The following is a 26,974-nucleotide window of genomic DNA, read 5'->3' as shown; positions in this document are numbered from 1 at the left end:
CAGGCTCAGCAGCTGTGGTGCACGGGCCTAGTCGCTCCGCGGCATGTGGGATCTTCCCGGACCAGGGCTCGAACCCGCGTCCCCTGCATTGGCAGGCAGATTCCCAACCACTGCGCCACCAGGGAAGCCCTACCCATGTCATTTTAATGCAACTCAAAATTCCTCATGGTCCTCCACCATGTAAGGTAAACTTTTACAAGTCAGTCTAGAGTACCAAGAAAAAAATACATTATCTCTATCATCATGAGTACCTGGGTTAATCGTGTTTCCATCACTTACTAGCTGTATGGTCTTGGGCAGCCTACTTCACCTCCCCATGCTTCACTTCTATCATCCATAAAATGGTTAGAAGATGAGCACCTATCTTTTTTTTTTTTAATTAATTAATTAATTAATTTATTTTTGGCTGTGTTGGGTCTTCGTTTCTGTGTGAGGGCTTTCTCTAGTTGTGGCGAGTAGGGGCCACTCTTCATTGCAGTGCACGGGCCTCTCACTATCGCGGCCTCTCTTGTTGCGGAGCACAGGCTCGAGACGCGCAGGCTCAGTAGTTGTGGGTCACGGGCCTAGTTGCTCCGCGGCATGTGGGATCTTCCCAGACCAGGGCTCGAAGCCGTGTCCCCTGCATTAGCAGGCAGATTCTCAACCACTGTGCCACCAGGGAAGCCCTATGAGCACCTATCTTTTAAGGACGTTGTGAGGATTGAATGAGATAAAGCAATCCATATTGCCTCTCATTACACGTTTGATGCCTATTAACTATTATTACTTACCAAACCACGTATCACTGTATTTAAAAACAAATCCTTTACTTTAGATGTGCCTTCAGCATCATTACCCTACTGGCAATCCCTGTGCCAATCTCAGTCGTGGAGATTGGGACCCGGGGACTTGAGGATGGGAGTGTGGCATCATTATCTGCACTGTTCCCTCAAGCCATGTTCGCTGGTCTTCACCTTACTGACCCTTTCTCTGTGCCTTGATGCCCTCTCTCCTACTTAGCCTGCAAGGACTCACCCCTGTCCTTCCAAGGAGGAAACCCAAGAAGCACATTCCTCCAAGCCTTGCAGGTAAAATTTGTCCCTGTGCAGAGCAATTCCATTTTACCATCGGAGTCTGCCTATCCGAGAGAAAACATGGCAAATCAATTTTTTCCTCTCTTGCTTCCTTCCTTTCTTGTTTCTAGAATTTCAGTCATGCATTTAATTTACTTTGGTTTCACTGTGTGCATCGGGGCACAGGGGTTTTTGTTTTGTTTTTTTGTTTTTTTTTTTTTTATAATGAGAGCCTCTGGGAACTACAGTTTTGTCTTTTTTAAAAAATTATTTATTTATTTATTTATTTATTATTTATGGCTGTGTTGGGTCTTCGTTTCTGTGCGAGGGCTTTCTCTAGTTGCGGCAAGCGGGGGCCACTCTTCATCGTGGTGCTCGGGCCTCTCATTATCGCTACCTCTCTTGTTGCGGAGCACAGGCTCCAGACGCGCAGGCTCAGTAATTGTGGCTCACGGGCCTAGTTGCTCCGCAGCATATGGGATCTTCCCAGACCAGGGCTCAAACCCGTGTCCCCTGCATTGGCAGGCAGATTCTCAACCACTGCGCCACCAGGGAAGCCCGGCACAGGGGTTTTATACTTTGAGTTGCAAATACACATTCACGTTTTCGTCCTTATACTCAAAGCCATAAGCAAAGATCATCTTCATTACCTAAGGTAGTACATAAAATTCTATGAAACAATCAGTCACACCTTCAGTCAATACCTAGGACCTTACAGAAATTCACAGCTTTTGTTTTGCCCATTTTTCAAGAGAATAAAAAAGGTCGTAAATGAAATTGTACAGTTAAGACAAATTCAGAATAATACACAGGGAGAAAAAATATTTAAGATCTGATACGGTTGTTTATGGTAGAATAACAAGTACAATGGACAAAGATTCTGAAGACACAAGTCGATTCTCTCACCTTGACAAATTGCACAAAATGAGCACCTCATTTTTTTAATTTTTAAAAGTAGTAAAATGTGTAATTCTTCTCTACACTATAAGGAACTAAAGAGAATCTATATTGAATAGACACATACATATAACACATACAGATGCATATGTTTGCAAACAACTAGCAAAAGACCTTATGGTTAAAAGAATATTACACACAGGTACAGACTCACAGATTTTAATACGTCTTGATAATAATACATCTTTAATAATCTTGTTAAATTATTCATTAGTTTTTCATTATTAAAATAAATTTAAAATTAAAATTAAGTTAGTAAATAAGTATAATGAAAATTTTTTAATTGGAATTATTAAAGTGAAACACTTGATACTGATAAATTCCAAGAACACAAAACTTCTTCCTGTGTACGAGTTCATTGGCACATCCCTGGATAGGCAACCGTGATTTTAGAGGTCTAGATTAAAGAAAAGTTGAATAAGCAGAGTGCCAACCACAGATCATCAGTTACTGATGTTTCTTGGATCTCCTTTCTCAAAAGAATTTTAAACTTATTTCCGTGGCCAAATGCCTGTACTTCTAAACACCTGAGTGTATGAATCATTTATCAAGGACTCTTTGGTAACTTTGCTGAGTATTTAAGAGGCTTTTATGTTTAACCCCAGATTTTATTGTACTTTCATGTTGAACTAAGAATAACCTTGGAATAATTCCATGGTGAAATTTATAAAATGTTCTAGGACATTCCCTCCAAAGATAGATGATACGCAACCCCTTACCTTATTTAATGGAAGAGTTTTCAGATTTATTAATATTCTTCTAATCCATAGCAATCAATGGATTTTCCTTTTTATTATAACCTACAATGACATGAATTTAGGACAAAACAAGTTGAATCTGTCCTTACACACACAGTTTTAGGGTCAGAACTGATGAACTGTGGCAAAGACAAAATACAAATTGATGTCAGTAGTTTATTACTTATTAGAAGAGCTGTATTGAGTTGAGGAAGGTGAATTACATCCCAGTGTCAGCAGGAGATGACTTCAAAGTAACAGGATCAGAACTTTCTCAAATAATTGTCCTAAAGGGACGTATGTGTTTGTACATGTTTACAATGGTGATGATACGATGTCGGTCTTAGTCTTTTCAGTACGTAAGTAAAAGTACAATTATTTTTCATAAGCAGTGCATTTTATTTTATTGACATTATTTTGAATAGCTCCAATTCAGGTATGGGATATGCAGTTTGTACACACCAGAATATTAGAGTAAGTAGGGATATTAAATTCCTAAGACATTCCAGATAACAAATAATTTAGGGTGCAAACACTATGATTTTCCCCATTGAGCCCTCTCAGACCCGTGAACGAATAACACTAAGGTCTTCTGCTGGATGAATACATCATCATTAGCAATAACAAAGAAAGATAATCAGAAGCAGAAACGGACGTGAGGCCAACCATATTCTCCACGTTTTTGTGCTTCTGCAGGTCATGGATATTATATTTCAGCAGCCATTAAAATGCTACATCCTTAGTTTCAGATTCAAAAGCTGGAAAGGAATGAAAAACGAGGCATTTTCCTACCAGGCAGTTCTGCGGTACCTCTGCGCTCCCTATCCATTTACAGCAGTTAACTCACATGTTAACAGATACACTTCCTCTGCCTTTCATGCCTCGACTCACCTGGAGATTATTCATAAGCTATAGGCGAGCCGCCTTGGTATTTTCTCATCTAAGAACACAAATTTCCGTATACATATATTTCCATTTAACATGATGAGCTCTACATTCTCTTGTAAAAAGAGTGACTTTTCCTTGTTCTCTGCTTTTTAAATTGTTTTGTTGATTATTTGAGCTATTTTTTTTTTTTTCTTGTTTCCACTAAAGAGAAAGTGATTTGAGCATCTTGCTCATGTGAGAAGGTGACTCGGTAGGAAAATGTGGTGATGGTGATGGCCTGTAGCTGCGCCTCCATTTCCGGGGCACCACGGAGGACGGTGTCCACCAGTATTACGTCACCAGAGGGGCTGAGCACAGCGGACCCTGTGTGGTTACTCATGCTTGTAGGACTTAAAGGTTGGAAGATGGATAACTTCGTGAAAAAGATGGATCAGCCAAGGCAGTATACGGCATGGCGGGTAGAAAGCCGACCATATGGTAGGTTCCGCAAGAAATTGCTTGTTGGTCATTGATTATGCCTTTCTCAGAGCAACAACAAATATCCTGGTGTGTGTTGTGACAGGATAAACCTGAACGCTCAATGAATGGAGACATTTACAAATGATGCTCTGGCTGGGTTTGAATGCTGTTTATTAGCCTCTGTCTCAGCCTTTTAAACAGCCTTCGACGTGCTTGGGCCACAGAACCCTGGCATCTCATTCATCTGGAGGCCAGGATGACAGTGGGTGAAAAGCATGGCGTGTCACAGCGCGTACAAAATAAATAGCTGAGCGTAGAGGCAAAGGACGGGAATGATGCTGACTCTGGAAGAAATAGAGCATAAAAAAACCACAATATTCAGACCATTTGGTCAATGACAAAGAGTCTAGTCTCCACAGTAGACTCAAAAATTAAAATGTATGTGGGACTTCCCTGGTGGTCCAGTGGTTGGGACTTCGCCTTCCAGGGCAGCGGGTGTGGGTTCGATCCCTGGTCAGGGAGCTAAGATCCCACATGCCTCAGGGCCAAAAAACCAAAATATGAGACAGAAGCAATTTTGTAACAAATTCACTAAAGACTTTAAAAATGATGCACATCAAAAAAAAAAAATGTATGTAAATGTGGGGTGACTTGCTTTGAGTCATATTTCTCCACCCAGGAGGGCATTATCTCCCCTTCCTCCCTGCTTATTCTTTCTCCGACCTCCATATCACCACCTAACATACCATGTAGTTTTCCTACTTATCTTGGGAGTTGTCTGTCTCCCCCAGAAAGAATTCATCCTAGAACGTTAACTAGTGTATAAGGCACTCAGTAAATGTTCTGGAAATGTATGAACGAGTGAATGAATAGAGCATGTTATGTCCCCGTAGAAGAACAGGGCTTGTTTTCACTGTTTTCTCAGTACTGTTTATGAAGAGGGCATGTCCTCATGTAACACTTTGTTAGAGGTAGATGTCATCTAAGAGGGAAGAATACAAGGACTTTGTTCCTGTCTCCTTTGAGAAAAGATGGGCTGCAGCTCCCCCAGTTTTTTGGAGCAGCAACCAGAGGCACATGCTGCTGTCAAGACTGGGTTTTGCCTGGTGAGACAGAGGCAGCCCTCGCCCCGGACGGAGTGGTGGCCAGTTCTGGGGCGGAGGCCAATCTCAGTTGCTTCTAAGTGATAGCCTCTCACCAATTCCTGGTTTGAGAGGTTACAGTTGCTTCTCCGTCTGATCTGGAACCACACTTGAATCATCAGCTTCATCACACTAGAAGTGCCCACCAACCACAGATCACTTTTTTCCTGATAGATAATCATCCTTTCTGACAGACAGTCATCCTTTGATGTTGTAACGCCAGAATGAATGACCTTAATGCCTCCTGAAAGTACTCTCTCTCAGCCCCTCAAAGAGGGAATACACATTTGCCCCACTCACTCGTAGGATGTGCTCTACAACAGACAAACAAAAGAACCGGGTACAGTGAACTCCTATCGTGGTTCTGTGATGCTCTGGGTGGATTTGATGATTATTCCAGCAAGTATGTCATGGACGAAAGGCTTGAGCACTGGAGTAGATGTCATTACCTCATTCTCAGTCGGCAAGCCTTTCACCTTCATTGATAAGAAAATTGGGTCTCTTAAATGCCCTCATCTCTGATGAGAAAGACACGAATCAGTCATTCTTGAAAGAGCCTGGCATGGTGGTGAGCAAGTCTTGTCTGATTCGTAAGAAGAAATGCTGCCTTTGCCTTAAAATGAGACCTGAGGGATAATGAAAGACCTTATCACTTAAAAATATAACCCTTGAGTTCCTGCCAAAGTGTCTGCAGCTTCTATTCTTAGCCAGTTCTTTCTGAAAAGGCAGCAGTGTCCAAGGCCAGCTATAATTGTGACACCTAGATGGAAGGCTACCCCCACTGGGGTATGTCAGTCATACCTTTCAGATGATTCAGCTGAGAAGCCTGGTGTTCAAACTAACCCAAGTTCCTTGTCTGGGTTCCATCCTGCTTTGGAGAAGAAAGTGTATTATCTGGAAGACTAGGCTGAAAGAGGAGGTTTTTCTTAAAGTTTATTGGAGTCTAGTTCATTTACAGTGTTGTGTTAGTTTCTGCTGTACAGCAAAGTGAATCAGCTGTGCATAGACATATATCCACTCTTTTTTAGGTTCTTTTCTCATAGAGGTCATTACAGAGTATTGAGTTGAGTTCCCTGTGCTCTACAGCAGGTCCTTATTACTTATCTATTTTATATAGTAGTGCGTACATGTCAATCCCAATCTCCCAATTTACCGCTCCCCTGCCTTCCCTCCCACCCCGGTAACCATAAGTTTGTTTTCTACATCTGTGACTCTATTTCTGTTTTGTAAATAAGTCCATTTGTATCATTTTTTTTTTAGAGTCCACATACAAGTGATAGCATATGATATTTGTCTTTCTCTGTCTGGCTTACTTCACTTAGTATGATCATCTCTAGGTCCATCAGTGTTGCTGCAAATGGTATTATTTCATTCTCTTTATGGCTGAGTAATATTCCACTGTGTACATGTACCAATACTTCTTTATCCATTCATTTGCCAATGGGCACTTAGGTTGCTTCCATGTCTTGGCTGTTGTGAATAGTGCTGCTGTGAACATAGGGGTGCATGTATCTTTTTGCACTAGAGTTTTCTCCAGATAAATGCCCAGGAGTAAGATTGCTGGATCATATGGTAGTTCTATTTTTAGTTGTTTAATTTAACAGAAAAAGGACAATGGGATTTGTTGGGCTACTGGTGGGAAGTGGTGATAGTAGCAAAATTCTATTAATGAAAATAACCCATTTAGACAATATTTTATAGTCTACATAAACTATATCTTGGTTCTTAGATAGTAATTCTGGGTGGACAGTTGAGAGTTTACTGTTGTTACCACTCTACAGATGAGGGAACCGTCGCTCAAGGAGGTTAGACTGGCTTGATCCCAGGAAAGTGAGGGGCTGAGCGTGTATTTATCTCGCTGGAAGCTGCTCGAAAGCCCCTCCATGCAGGAGATTTTTAATTTTCTTTGCATCTTCTCCACATTCCTCATGCCTAGTATCTCACTCTACTCACAGGAGTTCAAAAATTCATTTTTCTATACATTTAAATGTGTTCGAGAATAATTCCTTGGAAGTGCATTAAAATAACCTTAGTTCTCAGTGGCTAAGATTGTAAAGGCATAAATTGGGTGTTTTCTTTCTTTTGTTTATTTTTTGTATTCCTAGCACCTAAGAAATGCCTACTTCATGTAAATAAATGACTGGATAGTCATGTAAGCATATGAAAGCAGGAATGGGCTCTTAATGTGAAGATAATCAAAGAAGTCATGACAATAAATAGTATCTAATAGATTTCAAGCAAAACTACAGATATTTGCACTAGGAGAGCTATATGTTCATATTTAATATCTATTAAAGCTTACATCCTGCTAATTCATTTTGAACAAAATTGCACTGCATTTCTACCTTTAAATAAATAAAAACAGAATAAATTCCATTAGGCTACAATAGGGTTATTAAAGAAGAAGTCTTTGTTTTTCTTCCCAGACCAAAATAATAATAATAATAATAAAGAGATATTCTGTCTAGGAGACAAAAATTGCTAAGAAAAGTAAATATCTATTACATTTGTATGCATATGAAATTAAAGCTTCTTTGATTAGAAGTTATCAACATAGTTAAATCTGATTTTAAAAGTATGACTTCGAGTTAACGTTTGGTGTGGAGTTCTTATGCCTTTCTCAAGATTTTATTTACCGAAAAAATAAGTTCTGTTTGCATAAGAAAGAACGTTATTGATGTATTAGTTCAATTTAATAATAGTTAATTATGGAAGACTGATGTTCAAAATTACCATGTGACTTTAAAAATGTCTGGTTTGAAATGGTTGAAGGCCAGTTTGGTTTTTTTTTTCCCGTTTACATTTGAATTATATATGCTGAACCGTTAAGATTATATTCAATAAATTGGTTCAACTTTAATGTGTAAGAATATTAAGGAAATAGATTTTCTGAAAGATGTGTTCTACTTTTTTTAATTCATGATAGTTAATTAATGAAGAAATTCTACAAGATTTTGGTGAACAAGAATCCGTATTCATATATGAATTAGCATAATGATTATTATTAAAACGTGACTGAGAAAAGTATTACATGAAATAATGTCTGACACTGTCAGATATTTGTGTTAAAAACTGAGAATAATAATATTGTCAGAAGTGCTCAGGTCCAAAGTGGTACGTTTTTGCTACTGTCCACTATGGGTGTTAATAGTAGTGGTTTTTTTATATTATGAATCACTGAGCCAGATATTCTGAATATAGGTAGTAAATTTAGATATTATTATCCCAAAGAAGATCTATACAGAGACAATACAGTCCCTCCCTCATAAAGAGCATTTTTCTGTCATAGAAGAGGCACAGAATTGAGAAGCTGTGCTTAGTGTAGTCTAGAACTGAACTACCTTGTTTGAGGGCAACCTGAAATACAGACCTTCCTCGACTTATGATGGGGTTACGTCCTGATAAACCCAGAGTAAACTGAAAATACCTTAAGTCCAAGATGCACTTAATGCACCTGCCCTGCCCACGGCTCAGCCCAGGCTCCACCAACGTGCCTAAGACTCACATCAGCCTACAGCTGGGCAAAATCATCCAACACAAAGCCTGTTTTATATATTCATTAATTGACCTACTGTACTGAACGCGGAAAGCAACACAGTTGTCTGGGTCCGGAGTGGTTGTGAGCATGTTGGTTGTTCACCCGGGGGATCTCTGGGTTGACTGCGAGCTGCGGCTGCCGCCACCCACCATCGCTAGCCCGGGAAAAGATCACAATTCAGAATTCGAAGTATGGTTCCTGCTGAATGTGTATTGCTTTCACATCAGCGTAAAGTGGAAAAGTCCTTAAGCTGAACCATCATAAGTCGGGACCGTCTGTTCTATGAAACGGTAGTAAATTCTAGGTGGGAGTAAGTTATTTGTAGCAAAGCAAAGAGGGAAGACCAAGGAGATGAAACGGAAGAAGGAACAGTGCAGTAGAGAGGCGAGCGCCCAGCCCTTGGGACGTGCTCTCTGAGTGGAGCCCTCCTGGGTGCCCCACAGCACCCTCGGGGGGACCCTCAGCCAGGAGCCTCTTCTGAAATGCACAGAAACCAAGGAATCCGCCTTCCTTGAGGGTCTTCCCCACACGGGGCATTGACTTGCTGAGACTCGTAGCTATTTTGTTGAATCGCCATGGAAGCCCCATGAGAAAAACGAGGCTTGCAAGTTCCAGCCTAGTGGATGGAAAGCCCAGTGCTTTGCTTCAAAGCCTGTGCTTCCCAGCACACCTTTCTGTGGAATCAGTCTGTGGGCATGGAAAGAGGGAAAAGGCTGTGATTGATGAACCTCTGACTAGCTTGTAGGGAGAAGCAAACGGAATGTTTGCATAGATAGAGCACAGGTCGGGGTGGACAGAGAAGTTTGTGGCCCTGCAGCTTTTTCTTTGCGATAAAGTGGTTACTTGAGGCATCAAAGACCCTCCACTACGTTTCATTGATGTGTACTATATGACTTTTCAAGGTCTGTGCCAAATAGAGTCCAGAGAAAAATCCATTCATATATCAAGAGGTGGTTAGGGCAGGGGAAAGTTTCAACTCATATTAACTAAACTCACAAATGATTAATGTATAAATTGGTATGACAATTTATAAAATTCTGACAACATATGACTATCCCTGGGAATGGCCTAATGCTCAGTTAATCTCTCTAGTTAGTCATAATTGAGTCTGGCAGGTGGGTCATGAGTTCCTGATAATTCCATCCTGAATGGGTCAGTTAGAAGCACTCTCTACCAGGCCATTCTTGAGACACACACACACAGTCTTGCTTTGTTTCATGATGATAATTTCCATTTCTGTGAACTTATTTTTGTTTGCTTTTGTTTCTTGTCCATTTAGTCATCAGCGTTGCGATAGAAATATATTGACATAAAGATTTTTTTTTTTTTACTGGAATTTGGGTCTTGCTCAGAACATACTTTTTAAAGTATATTACTTCTACAAGAATGTGGTCTCTATTATGAGTTTGATTATTATTGTTTTTTGGTATATTAACTCTCAGATAGTAATGCTACCTGTAGGCTTTAGAGATAGCATATACTAAATCAAAAGTTTCTGTTAATGTAATAATTAATGTAATAAAAGATGGAACAAAAACACTCAGGAAATAGGTGTATATCTCCAAACATGGGGAAGCTTGCACTTGATAAAATGAGTCTGTCTTTCTCCTGTAGTTCTAGAGAATGCAGTTTCTAGTACAATTTTAAATTTTATAATTTATTTTCAGATTTACTGAAAATCTGTTTATGCAGTTCCAATAGACACGTATCCCTTTATAAAAATCAAGACAATTAAATTAGAATAATTGAAATTTGCTATATCAAAATGTCCTACAGGAACATTTTCTACAATTTACATAATTTGGCATTTGTGAGATGCCATTTAATGGATCATACAAGTGTTTTTCTTTCTGCCACATGCCATTTCTCAGTTTAAATGTTGCTAAAACTAACCTGATTATCAGCACTAAGGCACATTCCATTTAAATATTATAATTTTTTTACTTTGATTCTTACTATAGTAGCAACATTAACATAAGAATTTCAACTTGCAAATAACAGCTAAGTAAAAACAAAACATTATATATATATGCAAAACATACTGTAGATTTTCTCTTTGAATAATATTTATATATATGACTAAAGGTAAATACTAAATACATCTAATCTTTTTTTTTAGACTAGTATTTTTTGGGTTTTTTTTTTTTTAATTGAAGTGTAGTTGATTTACAGTGTGTTCGGTTCAGGTGTACAGCAAAGTGATTGAGTTATACATATGTATGTATATATACATATTCTTTTTTCAGATGCTTTTTCATTATAGGTTATTACAAGATACTGAATATAGTTCCCTGTTCTATACAGTAGGCCCTAGTCGGTTATCCAAATACTTCTAATCTTAATCATAAGAAGAATGATAGACTGGCTTATGGACAGCAGACATTTATTTCTCACAGTTCTGGAGGCTGGGAAGTCCAGGATCCAGGCACCTACGGATTAGATGTGTAGTGAGAGCTCACTTTGTGGTTCACAGACGCTGTCATCTCCCTGTGTCCTCACAGGGTGAAGAGGGAGAGAGCCCTTTGGGGTCTCTTTCATCAGGGCACTAATCCCATTCATGACGACTGCACTCTCATGACCTCATCACCTCCTAAAGACCCCACCTCGTGACACCATGACATCGGGGCTTAGGTTTTAACATACGAATTTTGGGGGGGACACAAACATTTAGACTGTCGCACAGCCTTACATTCACTACAATACAAGTGGTAACACAGAGCTGTGCTTTTCAAAACTTGATGTGTACGTGAATCACTGAGGATTGTTAAGAAGCAGACCTAATCCTGTAGGTCTGGGGGGACCTGAGATTCCGAATTTCTAACAAGTTTCCAACTGACGCATAAGATGTGAGATCCCACGGAGTAGCAAAGACATAGAAGATGTGATTTACTAAAGGGATCTTACTTCCCTAAAAAACTTAGTACATGTTCTTACCATGCTGTTCCTTGAAGGCCTTACAATCCAGTCCCCGAGACAAATGCTAAGATCTAAAACTTTAAATGCATTCTTATTGGTATTCAAGGTATGTAATCATTCTTGTTTGATCATACTTACAAACTCGTCTGACAGGTATTTTGTGTATCTTTATGATAGATGTAAAATATTATAAACATTTTCAACATGTTCTCATTTAAGAATAACAAATCGCTTTTATCTCCTGGTAATTAATTACTTAAGTAGTTTTGTGGCATAAATGATAATTTGTTTACAACATGTCAAAGTAGAATAGCATAGAAATAGTACAGTCTGAGAGAGAGACTCCACACTTTTGAATGGCAGTAGTGCTATGCGTTATGATAGGAGGGTTTGATGAAATTCAACAATGATGCTTACCTCTCAGCCTCATTAATGGAAGATTGTGACTTGTGTGTAGATCACTAGTGCCTTCTATTAAGAGTTGCCTTCTGACGATTACATAAGTGTCTAGTGCATCAGAAGACCCATACACACCGGGATAGTGAGGCATCTCTGGGAAAAGGAGGAGACAGTAGGCTGGACTTTGAGGAACGTCATGGTTTTATTCCTTAAACCATAAGCATTGATGACAACATGATTTAAGCTGCGTAATAGGCTCCTGGGTTCTATTAAATTATTTTCTGTTATGCTTCATGTTTTAGTTCTAAGAAAGAATAAATGGGGATTTGCTTAATACATATTAAGATTTTGATTATGTCTGTTTCAAGATTTTATGTTTAAAGTGAGGCGCTTTAGCTATCTGAAACAAACAAGAAAAAACCTGATTTCTGCAGGTGGGAAGGTATTTCAGTCTCCTTTAGTGCAATGCGCCCTCCTCAAGCCCCCAGCGCAGGGCCCTACACCTGTGCCTTGAACACACACCTAAGAGAAGTGTAATTCTTGACTAGATTCTTGATCTCTCTTTGAACAGGTGGAGAGCTCTTCATAGTCACCGCGTATATATCTCCCCTACCTTCCACTGTTTGGTGTGTGTTCTGCTGTCTGAGATCATAATGGAAAAAAAACCCAAAAAAACCCAACAGTCCAAATATCTTTTTCCCATAATAACCTTGCACATATTTGGAGACAGAAAGTGTATCTCAGTCATTCCTCATCTCGCCTTCCTCTGGACTCCTTCCACAGTGTCCACATCTCAGGGCTGCACTCCGTGCTTCAGAAATAGAATAAGCTACCCATGGCACAGTGAGGCTGCTAATTCTCCACTCTAATCCTGTTTCTCCAATAACGCCTTGGATGAAAAGAGCTTTTTCTGATAGCTGCATCCCAACATTAGCTCGTATTGACTTTTGTTTTGTTTCGTTTGTAATTAAAAACCCTACCTCTTTTGCCAACTTAGGTTGAAGGCAGATCTTTCCCATCTTGTGCTTGTAAAGTGGTTTGTTATTGAGTTATTTTTTCTTTGAGGGCATGGGTGTAAACTGAACTGTAGAAATACTTATTCTTCGTGTGAACTTGAGCCTATTGCCTTAACCTAAAACAAATCGGCGGCGGGTGGGGTGGAAGGGGGCGGGGGGGGCGGGTTGGGATTCAGATATCTCCTCCTAAGCACATTCATAATCCCTTCTTTCTCCTTCTGTGAAAGAACTCTCATCCTGGCATGGCCTAGGGTCAGTGAAGTATAAATGTTTTTGTTGAAAATTGGTTCTTCCACCAAAGAAATTGCTATACGCAATATTGTGATTCTCTGAATCTCATAGAAATACCTTAAGGCATTATATCTTACAGAAGCCCAAGCACACATGTTGGTGTTTATGTAATAGGGGTAATAAAGAGGCTATTCAAAGGGGCTGTCTGACTTTGCAGAGAAGCAATGACTGGTATGGCTGACTGGACAGGCGACAGGAAGAGATTAGCAAATAGGAAAAGCACATTTATCTTTTATAGTTAAGTATAATGTATGTTGCTTGGTTGATTATTAAATCTGAAAAAGGGGGGGAGATGATAAAATAGGTCTGAAGTACCAACAGATACTAAAACAATATACTGTTCAGACTGTTTTCAAAACAAAGTTAATTCTAGAGTAGACTACGCTTATATTTCAGTAATACAACAGATTGTGTCATTCAAGGCTGAACTCCACTGAGATTTTCACTCACATAAAATAAATCAGCACGCTGTACTTTAGGATTTGTAGTACGATCCAAAGACCAGAAATTCAATTATCGAGTGATTTCTTTCATTTTGACAGATAAAATTAATTTTTTCTCATTAAAATATTTAAGAACAATTAAATGGGATAAGACATGTAATTCTAAGAAAACCAATTAAGTTCCTTCCTTGAATTTGAATAATAAGGAACAATTACATAGTTGATACATAATTTTCTAACAATCTAAAAAAATAAAGTTAATTTTCCATTTCTGAAAATTTGAAACAGCTTGTAGTATTTTACTGTAAATATGCCAGAAAGTGGAATTAATGTCGATGAAGGCTTTCCACAATTCACTAAGTCCTGAACTTGAACTCTAGATGTGCCCTTTGGTTCCAGTGGCTGAAATATATGGTTAGTCTTCTCAGAGGTGGATTTACTGTCAAATTTCAGGCCCCTCATTTCCATTACCCCATTTCTAATGTGTTCACCTGGTCATATATTCTTGTAAAACGTGAGCTATTAAGATATTAAAAGTGCAAATGGTTAAGACCACCGTCTCTTTCCAATTTGACTTCTCCACCACCATTAACCTCGTGGTGAGTGGCCAAGGGCATTTGGAGGGCACTGCTAGGGAGAAGTTCAACTAGAGGTATATTAGCTTGTCTTCAATGAGAAATATTTATGGGGTGCCCAGGTAGATCGTGCATAATTAAGTTTCTGTTAGATGTCCTGTTTAGAAGTGGCTTCTAGGAATGCTGGTACTCAATGCTATAAGATGAATAAACAGAGCCCGAGATTGTATCACAGTGTGAATAGGTCCCCTGGGACCCAGCACCTACAGTGTGTGAGTGGAGACAAAAATAAGGACTGATGTATATGGGGCCAGAATCTAGTCCGTGGGAAATGGTTACAATCATAAGACTTGCAAAATGATAAAGTGGAGGGCAAAGTTCTTGTTGACACCTGCCCAAGCTGTCAGAAATGGACTTGTTTATGCGTCGTGTATGCTGACATGGAACGTGACTTTTCTTTTCCTGTTTGTTTATAATGGCATATGTGATAACTCTCCAATATGAATAATGGTGCATGTGACAAAACTCAGATATGTCATTTGATCTTCAGTCGGAGAAAAAGATTTAGAACATTTCAGTAAAAGAAATAAGAAATTTCTTGTTATGGGTGATTAAGAGAGGTTCCACTTTTCTCATCTTTAAAGTTAAATATATTTATTAAATAACAGAAAGGTCAGATATAATCAAACGTGATAAAGATTAGTGTTGAAATCAGTGGAAATTATTTTGGCAAAGCGAAGCAAATAATAACAAAAATGTTAAATCCTACAAAATCAGTTACCTCTTAAGATAAAGAGATACATTTTGAATGGTAGTGATTAGTAGGCTTTGTATTGTTTGATAAACCAATTAATGAAGAGGAATAAATTACATATTTGAAAAACGATTTACACTCCTGGCTGATTTAACTAAACATAATCACATCAATAATAATAACATAAGACTTAAAACACACCACCGCAATCAAGACATCAGCCAAAATGTGATTAATAAGTGTCAATTCAAAGACTATTTATCATTAATCATTCCACTGCAAAGTTTGAAAAACCCTAAAGACCTACTAATCATGCACAAAAATAACCTGTTAGAAATATTTCCAAATTTGACAATACAAAGGGTATATGACATTAACAATAACTAGTTTTGCAGCTAGACAAAACTTTCTATTAACAATTATATTTTTAATTTAATTTACTATGGTAGGGAGGAAAGATGAGGTGATCTATTTTTCCACAAAAAAATGATGAAAGAATATGCAGACAAAAAGTAGGGAAATATAATTTAAAGGCGTGTCAGACAGTTACTTAACTAAAAATATATTTTTTCAGGACTTTGTCATGTTTTTAGAATTTGTCTGCTTTTCTTGAAATTTGTAATATGTTCTGATTAATTCCATTACTCTAAGTAATGACTTTTATACCTATTTTTTGTAACGTCACTACAAAAGTTATTACTATATATTTAGATTAGTAATTTTTAAAATGGATAGCCATATGCATATATAACATACATATGACATATTATTACATATACATTATGATATGTAATTATAATATATCCCCCTAAACTGGCATAACCCTCTCTCTCTCTCTCTCTCTCACACACACACACACACACACACACACACACACACACAAATAAAAGCCTCACAAAGTAATACTTGCCATTGATATGTGACACGGACTTGGATGTTTTCGACCCTGTTTTATTCTAGTTTACTTTAATCTAGTTTATATTTTTTTTTAATGCTGCTGAGTACTTACTAAAATGACTTCCCCTCTGTATTAGTTATGGCAAATTGTATGACCCTGTAATAAAACGCTTCAAAAACACAGGGTTTTTTTAAAGCGCTTAAGAGTTCCCTAATCCCTGGGGTGAAAGCAACACGGTAACGTATCCTCTTCAGGATGGTGGCACTCGAGTTTCACAACTACAGCATGAGAATTGTTCTGGTGCTGCAGGAACAGAAAGGCCATCAGATTCTGCCGAGGGTTTTCAGAGAACGTTCTGGAAGGTGGGCATCCCAGTTCTAGAGATGGAAAGGAGGTGCCTGGGAAGGAGGCTGACAGGTCACACATTGCCATGGTCTCGAGTCCGAACTTGAGTTGCTACAGGGACCTTCCGAAGAATGGAGGGCAGGGGAACACCTGCTTGGTGCTGAGTTTCAGAAAGACCCCTCTGGGAAGAGTAGGGTTGATGTGTTGGCGTCAGAAACAGAGAGACCACAAAGCAGGTCGTTTCAGGAGGTAAGTCAAGGATATCGGGGAGACACGCTAGCCTTCGTGTGATGCCAGACACACCTTGACCCTCTGCCAGCTGGCTGCTCCCCTGTGACTTCCACACTCCTGATGCTGTGATGTGATGATCACGGAGCTCTTAGATAATCGGTCCAAAGGAGCCCTATTCTCCTTTAGGGCTGAAAAATCTTCCAGGAATGATTTTGATTTTTTGGTAAGTTACTGGAACTGAGTCATGCTGCAGAAGAATTCTGTTGTTTATTTCATCCATCATTTTATTTGTTTACATCTCAACTGGGTCGTATTCACAAGCCCTTATCTCCGTTTACCTTCTAGAGAGTGAGGATGTATCAGTTATAGAGGCACTAAATAGGGGATCTGACCAAGGCTGCACATTCGTGAAGTTTCCATGAGAGTAACATGGCCCCGTTAAATATCTGGTCCTTTCATCTATGTCTATGCTTTGACATTCTGCAGGAGGTTGGAGTGAAATTTGCTTTTTCTATAATTATAAACCTGAATGTGAGAGTCTCAAGAACATAGAATTAATATATTAGACATAATTATTAAACAGATACAAGGAATCTAAATGAGATATAGCAAGAAGTAAAGTACACACATGCGCCCATGCATGTGTGTGCACGTGTGTGTGTTTAGAAAAAACAGTATATCAGTTATGAATACTGCATTCCTTTAACTTTTAACTTGGTTTAACTTGGAAGACTCAACATTATTTCTGCATAATGTATCATTCAAACGTGTCAAACCCTTGGACAGCATCCTTCAAAGCACACACACCGTTTTAAGTGTGATGATTATTGTCTGAATAAACATATTACATGTGGTTCCCAAATACTCAAGAAAACAGCACGTTTTTCCAATTCTAAATCCTAACATGTAGTTGAACCTCGACAGGAACATGCATCTTATATATTTATTGTAATGATCTTAAGTTAATATTTAGAAATACATAGCATTAATCATTGTGATAAAGTAAATTGAGTTATATAATAACATCGGTACTTAAAAGTTTCATGTAATCCCTTCAATTGTTCACCTTCTCCAAAAATGACAATCAAAAAAAGATATTTTGGAAAAACTGTAACTATATTTACAAGTATATTTTTGGTTTATAGGGAAGCATTTTTGTTGACAAAAATGGATTATTCAAAGTCAAACAACAAGATTTAAGCTTCCCTGACATTTTCTTAAGTCTGTGCTTGAGACCGTGGCATGCAAAGCTTTGTGTAACTTCACTGTTTTCCTAAAGAATGTACCTCAAGTTGGTATGTGACCTGAGCGCTCTCTTTACCATTATTAACTTCTGTGCCCTCTTTCCTTCCCCAGATCACATGACTGAGAAAGTATATGCTCTCATTAGATCGCTTCAATGTTAGGCTGTCAATTCAAAATCAAAATGTTGAAATTTAATTTCTCACCTTTTCCTAAAAACAGTTCTACTGTCAATTTCCTAGTCATACAGGATTAACATCTTTTTTTGGTGGGGGGAGTAATATTTGATTCCCCCCTATGTATCTACCATATGCAGCCCATCACGACTGGTAATTTCTAAAACAGACATGTTTCTACTTCTTCCCATGCTGAGTTAGTTCAAGTCCTTATATTATTCCTTAGATCCTTCAGCAGTCTAATTAACCAGTGTATTCATGTATTCCATCCAACTGGTCTCTTTGTCTTTCTTCCTTTTCTGCGAAATTATCTGTTTATCAAATATATATAAAACACTCTGAATGTGTCAAGTCGAGAGCCAGCGTGACAAGGAAGATGAAGATGGGTCCAGGCTGGCAAAGCACTCAGCGTTCGTAAGGGAAATAATCAGTTGCCTTCCTGACCCGATGCTGTATGTTAAATGTGAAAATCAGGATAGATAGGGCAGCCATGAGAGAATGGAGAAACGGGGTGGTCTCCTAAGACTCAGGACTGGCTTGGTTACCAGGACCATGGAAACAGCAGGTAGTGTCTACCAAGCACTGATGGACCAGCTCTGCAGGAAGCATCTGTTATGTCTGGAGGAGGGCCTATTTTCTGTCCTGGCACCACCCCTTAGGAGCTATGTGACCTTGGACAAATAACTCTGAACTTGAAATCCTCATCTACAGAGTAGAGAAACCAACAGACTGTCCACACAGGAACAGACTGAGGCAGAGAAGTTAAGGAACTTTCCCAATGCTGAAGGATAAAAATGTAAGAGCTGAGATATATACATAGAGCCAGCTTCTAGAGTTGGCACTCTACTCTTGAAGCTGGGCGCTTTTTTCCCCTAAAATTCTCCTTTGATCATGCAATTTATCTCCTCAAATTCACTAATTATTTCCCTTAAGAATTAGGTCTAACTATAGGCGCAGTACAGTGTTCACAAACCTACGTTCTGAGGCTTCTGACTGACTGTTCACCCTTCCCGTCTTCCTGCAGCTCCTGTGGCCGATTCTCTGATGTGAAGGTCTGACTTCTGACTTCTTAAGTTTTCTCATCTTTTCCCATCAGAGAGACCTGCCCGTTCTCTCTGTTCGGGCAGATTCCGTCCACAATTTCTAAATCAACGCTCTGCTTATCCTAAAAGCTTTTCTGGGTCACTGTGGTCATTGTGATCTCTATTATCTGAATATCACTAAGAAAAATCACCTCTATCTTCCTGGATGCAAATCATAGTATGCTCGGACCTAAAGAAAAAAAAAAAAAAGAGTGAAAGGTTTTATTTCTCTTTCCTTTATTTTTTTTTTTACAGCCTTTTAAAATCTGATATTGTTCAGTCCCATCAGCACAGAGATCTCAGGATGTGGTCAGGAACTGAAAGTTCAGGCCAACAGAATAAGTTCCGACACTAGAGAAACTCTTCACAGATCGTAAGAAACAAAGCTTTCTAACGAAAATTAGCATCTCCAAGAAAGCTGACGTGGGGTAATAAAAATGTCTAAAGATAACCTGACTGCCTGCAGCAGCTCTGTAATATTAGAAAATCAAGTTATGAAATCCATTCACGTTAAGCGAGATAACAGTTTTATGTCTGAAAATGTGGCTATTTATTACCTACTCATCGTTAAATACTGAATAAAGCAGAAGTGTGCGGTGTTCAAAGCGTGAGCCCTGGAATCAGAAAGACCTGGGTTCTAATTCTGGCACCACTTAGGAGCTAAGTGACCTTGGACAAATAATTCTGAACTTGCAATCCTCTGCTACAGAATAGGGAGACCAACAGTGCCTGTCTCCTGGGGACCTTATGGGGGTGAAAGCTACAGGAAGCCTGTGAGGTGTTTGATCCGGTGCCTGGCACGGGGCGGGCCACAGTGCCGGTTTGCTGCTGTCTGTCTTGTCATTGTCACTATTGCCACGATTGCCATTAGTGTCAGACTTGGTTAAGACTCTTTCACCTCTTTTCTTGGCGATATGTGGGGTCCTAGGGAAGAGACATTTTTTTATTTAATTTTTGGGGTTTTTTAAAATTTATTTTTGTTTTTAAAAATTTTTTCGGAATATAGTTGATTTACAATGTCATGTTACTTTCAGGTGTTCAGCAAAGCGATTCAGTTATAGATGTATATGTAAATATATATATATATATACACACATATATATATTCTTTTTAGATTCTTTTCCATTATAGGTTACTACAAGATATTGAGTGTAGTTCCCTGTGCTATACAGTAGGTCCTTGTTGGTTATCTACTTTATATAAAGTAGGGTGTATATTTTAATCCCAAACTCCTGATTTATCCCTCCCCCTGACCTTTCCCCTTTGGTAACCATGAGTTTGTTTTCTATGTCTGCGAAAAGAGACTTTTTTTTTTTTTAAAGAGAGAACATTATCCTGACCCTTAATCTAAGTTGGACTAAAACACTGCAGAAAGTTTGACATGTCAAAGATAACCTACCTTCCGATAAAACTTGCAGGTCTGCCTGATAACAGCAGAGAGGAGTTTACTGGGGGGCTGATAGGTTGACTGTGGAAAGACAATTGCCCTGGCAACACAGACTCTAGGGCTGCATCCTGGTTTGGTAGCTCGGTGGCTGGCATTTGAGAAGCAATTAAAAAAGTCAGTTGGATGAGATTGTTAGGCCTTCGCGTGTTTTCAACGCTATGATGTCTGAAGGGTCCTCTGTCACTTAGTGGCAGCAGTAAACGTTCTGAAAGGAAAGGGGGGGGGTCCCTCACACTGGAGAGCAGCCTTCGCCTCCCAGGTGTGCCGAGGGCATGCAGACTAGCTCCAAACTCCCTTTGCTCAACCCTGTGGAAACTTTCCTCCTGCTCTCTTCCAGATTTTAATGAGGAACAATTAGTTACTCTGGACCAATTTGTCCTCCATCAATTTTGATGTGATTGCAAATACCCCAAGCACTCCCCAACACCATTTTACAGGCATCCAAATGGAAGTTTCCACACAATCCCAGGGCATAACAAGTAGTTTCTAAAGCCAGACCTCCTGGGCAAAGTGAAATGCTGGGGCCGCTCTTCACTGGTGTAGACCAACAGACTCATAATCACTCACGAAGGGAGAGGTTAGCCTTTTGAGCCAGAACTAGAAACATCCAGGTCCTTGAGAGAGGTCTTAAAAATGAGGGTGGGGATGGCACTAGTGAATTTCGTTAAATGAGCAACTAGTATTTTCTTTGCCCTTAACAACAATGCCTGTCTCTTTTGCTGGGATGGTCCACTCATCTCAAATATGCAAAAACTGAGAATCATTATATATATATATTTTAAAGTCACCAATACATAAAAGATGAGTTTCCATAAAATATAATTGTATTTTGTTAGATTAAAAATATATTTTCACGCCCAGCCTTTATTTACACTTCTCTTCCAAATACCTTCCCAAATCTTTAACAGTTTTTATTTTAGAGAAGTAAAGTAGCGTTAACGTTTCTAACCACACAAGGAAAATTTTCCAGCCAGAAAACCTGTATCCAACTTTATCTTTTCATCTCTTCCTTTCAGAGCTTCCCTAAAAATAAGCACAGGAAAAATTACATGCATTAAGATACTCACAGTAAGTTGCAAAATTCTGTTTAATAAGCTATGCTGTGAAATTCACATCCATCAGTAATAAGTTGCTTTTCTTAGTGCTTCCCAATTTACTACATTTTTAAAAAAGGTTTAATAAATTCCCTGAAAGGTAGAAAAACAAAACACATCCTCACAGTATGCAGGGGGACTCTTCAGGTAAGTACATCTTGAAGTCCCGATATAAGCACTTATGTGTATTTTAACCTAGCTTAAAGATACACGGATTGAAAAATGAAATTTTCTTATAAATTAAAAAAAATTGATAGTGACCACTAACGCAGACCAAAAAACCTGAAATCTCAGCTTCTCCAAATCTGTGAAAACATTCCTCAAAATAATGTTGGAAGAAGGGTTCCTCACATTGGTCATATTTACCGGACCTGTGTCAGGAGCTAAACACCAGCTTCATAAAGCCTTGTGCTAATTCTTCCAAACCTCTCCTTCTGTTTTTTCTCCGAAATTCAAAAACCTACCTAGATCAATTTCACAAGTCACTCTGAGATCCGGTCTCATTTCTGAAACAGAAATAAACAGACATGTCTGAAATGGTCAGAGAGCATGGTAATCTAAGAAAGTTTTCTATGATATAGTAGCAAAAACATTACAGCAGTTTCTGTTTCTTTTTTTTTTTTTAATAGTTTCTTGTCATGGTTGTTGCATCCTTCTTTCGTTTAGTCATAGAGAGGAGAAAAGAAAAGTAGATAGCCAGTGAACAAAATGTGTGTCCACTGCCTTGAAAAGGCAATCTGGAATCTTGGATAGAGATACTGGAAAGAGCTGTGTTAAGCCGTAGGTAAATTATTTCATCTCTTAACCCACATAGCTTCACCTGTTTAAGTGGGAAATTCTCTGTGTATCTTCTTGACCCACTGAGAGGACTGCCTCCCAATGTCTGAATGTTCCAGTAACATGATAGATTCTAGTAGGCATCTGGTAGATTACCTTGTTGATATCTGGTAGATATTAACCTCCTCTCTCCATCTCCCCTCTCTTTCTTCCATCTGTCTTTCCTTCCCTCCAGAAAGTGGTTAGTCTGGAGGGAAGGAAAGGATTTACCATAACCTGCTGGGTGTAAGGCTTTGATTAGAGTTAAGGTGACGGGCATGGCTAACTTGTGCTTGCTTTGAGGGCGAGATCTCTAGTCATTTATTTTGCCTTCTGCAAACTGTTTATGTTTTTCTAAGCGCTAGGGTTTGTTAACCTTTTTGGATGATTCCATCTTGCAATATAATGAATTCTTTTTTGCTTTTTCCAGCATTGTTACTTGGTAGGCATTGAATGAATGAAGGAAAGAAAGAATGACTGAATGAATGCTTTCTCTTCTGGTTCCTTAAAATCTATACTTTAAATACCGGCCTCAGTCTGTTTCTAATTATTTTGTTTGTTTGTTTGGGGGCGTGCTTTATTTTATTTTTCAAAGAAACACAATGGGAATTGGAAGAGGAGGGGAGCAAACCTAGAGGCTGGAGAACAGATGCATCTTCTCCCCTCTGTGCTGGTCTCCATCCTTGTCACCACCCCCCTGGGTCTCTACCTGTCTCCAGGTGTGGCATATTTTAGGGACCCTGTAAACATTGCACAGTGAATGAGCGCAGACATCAACTAGCCTGCAGGGAAGTTCCAAGCATATTTACTGCCTGGAGTTACTGAATCCTGGAGGATTTGGACACAATTAGAGCTGTTAAATGGCTGCTCAGTTTTATCACGCCAAGGGCTAAAAATGACGTAAACTACAAGGGAAGCCGCTCGGTGAGCGCAAGGAGACAGCCAGGCGATATTGCCCAGATGCGATTGCGATGCCCGGAGGCTTGATTTACCATCTCCTGCATCCCAGCGTGCTCAGAAAGCTGGGCAGTCTTGACAGGTCACTTTTCATTAGTACAAATAAAATGCAGCAGCTTCGCAAGACTTGAATTTGGCAAAGTTATTCAAACATTAATAGATCCTGAAAAAGAAGGGCTTATAAATACTTGCCGTTGTGCATTGGAAGGCAGAGTGAGGGCTTGGTGTCTCCACGGCCTGAGTGGGAATCTGGGGAAAACCACCAGAAATTGTCACATGTTAACTCTTAAGGTGTTTTCATTTAGCATGAAGGTTTCTAGAATCCAGAAAGGAGTCTCTCAATTGTATTGGAGGCAGTTTGCTAGAGCAGAAAGCATCCTGCCTATGGAGTCTGATAAATCTTGAGTTATGCCCTATCTTTGCCACTTCATGCTCTTTTTGCCCAGTGGGTCCTGGGCACGTGATTAGAAGTCTCTGAATCTCGGACTCCTCGTGTGTAAAATGAAGATAAGAATGTGGGATTGTTGTAAGGATTGCAAGAGAGAAGTCAAACTTCAGATATGTTGTTGGCATGCACTGAAGTTTCCCTCTCTTTCTTCTCATATTTTCCCTTCTTCTTCTTCTCACCTTCTTCTGAGTTGTTAGTATTATTATTAATATTGCTATTGTTGTTCTTGCTGTTGACATCCTTTTATTTGGGGTCTTTTAAGAACCTAACATTAGAAGAAAAGTTTAGGAAAGCATACAGTACTGAAGTCCCATGTGACAAGATGATGTATAACAGCTCACATCATCAGAAAAACCCCTACAGAGTTTGCCTCGCCCCCAAATAAACAGAGCAGCCAGAAGAAGCTGGTCTCACTTCCCAATAGCAGTGAAGCAATCACTGCAGATGGCCTGTCTTCTCAACTGCAGTCCTCCGGGAGCTGCTAAGCTTCTTGAGAGCAAGGGTGGGTTGGTTTTTGTTCACTCTTCCTCATGATTATCAAATTATTCAATTAAAGTGTATTGAATGCATTAAAAAACAAAGGAATCAATAGATGAGAGTCATGATGTGGTGTAATGGATATTTGCTCCTTTGAAAGGCAAGCTGAATTTGTAAATTTTAGAAGTGATGAAAATACTCTTTGCCATGGGAAAAAAAAATTAAAAATACAGAGTACAACAGGTATGGGAATGTGAGTATACGCATCTTGTTCCAATCCCTGAATCTGTCCTGTGGTGAGAGGAAAGAATATTGGTCCCAAAGAGTGGAGCCTGAAGGTGGCCCTAACCCAACAAGAGCAGGGTGCCCTGGGCATTTCCTGTGGGGAGACCAAGTCGAGAAGGACTCATTATAACTTTGAAGCTGAGGCAGAAATTGCATTTAATTTGTAGCTATATTTTGGAACCTGTAGGCCTACTCTAAGACTTAGAATGCTTTCTCATGAAAGCAAATAGAAAGCTTAAATGAACAAGAACCAGTTATGGCAGGTGATGATCTCACATGGGTCCCACAGTTGTAGAGCCTCCATATTCTTCTTCCATTAGAGTCTGAGCCCAGAACTTTAAACCAAGAAATAAAACTTCAGAGCTTTCCCAAATGGGTGAAATCTGATCATCACAACAGGTAGGGACATTAGCCCTGCTTCACTCAGAGATGCCTGAAATCAAAGCTAAGTCAGCTCAGAAAGGTGTTAAGGTATGCATTTTCCATCTCTGCTCTTTCTTCTTTAGATAAAGAGTTGTGGGCAGAAATTATGAAAATCAGCAATTGCCCTACCCACTCACTTCCTTTGTTCTTAATTCCGGTATTCTTTGAATGGCCTCATCCAACAGATAGTTTTTATTCTCAAGTTTATAAATTATTTTTGAATATGTTTTTATGTTCCAAGGCCTTTCTCTATAGCTTCAACATTTCTACTGGACCTAACATGTCTTTGGATTAATGAAATGTCTCCAAAATTATTCTGAGTTTCCTCCAAAGAAAATTTTCTTCTTCTGTCTCTCTTTTGTTACCCCTTTCTTCTTCTGCACTGTGGCCATTCTCAGTGTTCTGGGAATCTATCCAAGTACGTTCAAATACTTTGAAATGAGGAGAATAAAAGGGATGATAAAGACATCATCTGATTTCTTCTGTTCTCTGGTCGTGCTGAGGGTAGTTAAAACGTGAGCATGGCAGCAACTGTATTCTTAAGCATGTGGTTCAGAATCTGAATGTTACACTTGGTTTGTCATGTGTTCACCCTGTAATACATGGCTCAAATGCAGCCTATTAAAATACTGAATGTCAAAACTCTTGCTTATGTTTCAGATGATGAGGTGGATATCACTTTAAAACTTCTTTGGGAAAAAGATTAGTACTTAAGAATATCTCCGTTTTCACTGGGATTGCTTGGGAAATTTTTAATCCCATTAGCTGTTATACATACATTTTGTGTATAAGTTACTTACGAAACGCTTTTACAATTTTGTAGGAAGCACATGTGTAAGTACAACTTTTAAAAAGCCGTTGGTATTTTAAAATCACTGGTTAGTCTTCTGTGTTAAAATTTATAACACAGAAGTTTTAATGCAAAATGCAAAGTTTACATTCCAACTTTTCTCACCTACTCAAGGATTAAGGTAATTGATTTTTTTCTGTTTCTCTAGCATCATCAAAATTGGCCTAATGGATCATTCTAAACAGTGTAAAATCATGTTGTGTGAATTTTATTCCATCTTAAAAAAATTCCTTTGTCCCACAATCTCCCTTCAACTGGTGCCCATTTTCCTGCTCTCATCTGCTATAATACTCTTAGAAGTTGTCAATACTTGCTTTTTCCCTTCTTTTTATTTCCTTTCATTCTTTTTCCAACCTACTCCCATCAGGTGCTATCTCCAGAATTTCCATGAAAACCACCTTGATGTGGATCATTGATGGTCACATTTCCAAATATAATGATTGGTTCTTTATTCTTATTTTCTTTCTTCTCACATAATTTGATAGAGTTTTAATTCCCTATTTCTTTTGATAATTTTTTAAATTTGTCTTCTGAGACCCCTGATTCTTGTACTACCTCATTAGCCACTCCTGGTTTCCTGTGCTGGATCTCCTGCTCTGTCCGTCCAAATTTGCCCATGTCCTTCTGGAATGATTTAGTTGTGAGTGTTCACCTCTTCTCTATCTATCATCTTCACAGGTGATGTTCGCCTAGTTCCGTCTGTACACCAACAACTTCTAAATGTCTGTCTCCATAATCTGCCCCCCCTTGGCAATCAAGCTGCCCATGTGAACCTCCACTTGGAGGTCAGGCAGGTCTAGTACTTATCTCAGATGCGACATGCTCAAAGCCAAATCCCTGTGTTCTACCAACCATCCTATCCCCTCTTGCTCTCTTAATCTCAATAAATGCCAGCTCTTTGCTTTCAGGTGGTTTGAACTAAAGTAGTTTGATTTTTTAGTAGCCAACAAACATCCGGTTATTTTTGTTTGGAAGACATTTGGAAATCTTAACTGAGCACCTATTTAAATACTCTCACAAATAGAACTCAGTAAAC

The 26,974-nt window shown here is 39.0% G+C and overlaps 1 protein-coding gene across 1 annotated transcript in view; it reads left to right on the top strand.

Moving 5' to 3' along the window:
- The window catches only part of CSMD1 (CUB and Sushi multiple domains 1), a gene marked incomplete at its 5' end in the record, with an annotated part of 1,822,885 nt that overhangs the window by 216,908 nt on the left and 1,579,003 nt on the right, over nucleotides 1-26,974 (top strand). The gene's annotated exons all lie outside the window — the stretch shown is intronic.

The sequence above is a fragment of the Balaenoptera physalus genome (genome assembly GCF_965194825.1).
Source record: "Balaenoptera physalus genome assembly, chromosome: 21".
NCBI classification, from domain to species: Eukaryota; Metazoa; Chordata; class Mammalia; order Artiodactyla; family Balaenopteridae; genus Balaenoptera; species Balaenoptera physalus.
The sequence above is the reverse complement of the archived record's forward strand: the minus strand, read 5'-3'. Positions and strand labels throughout refer to the sequence as shown.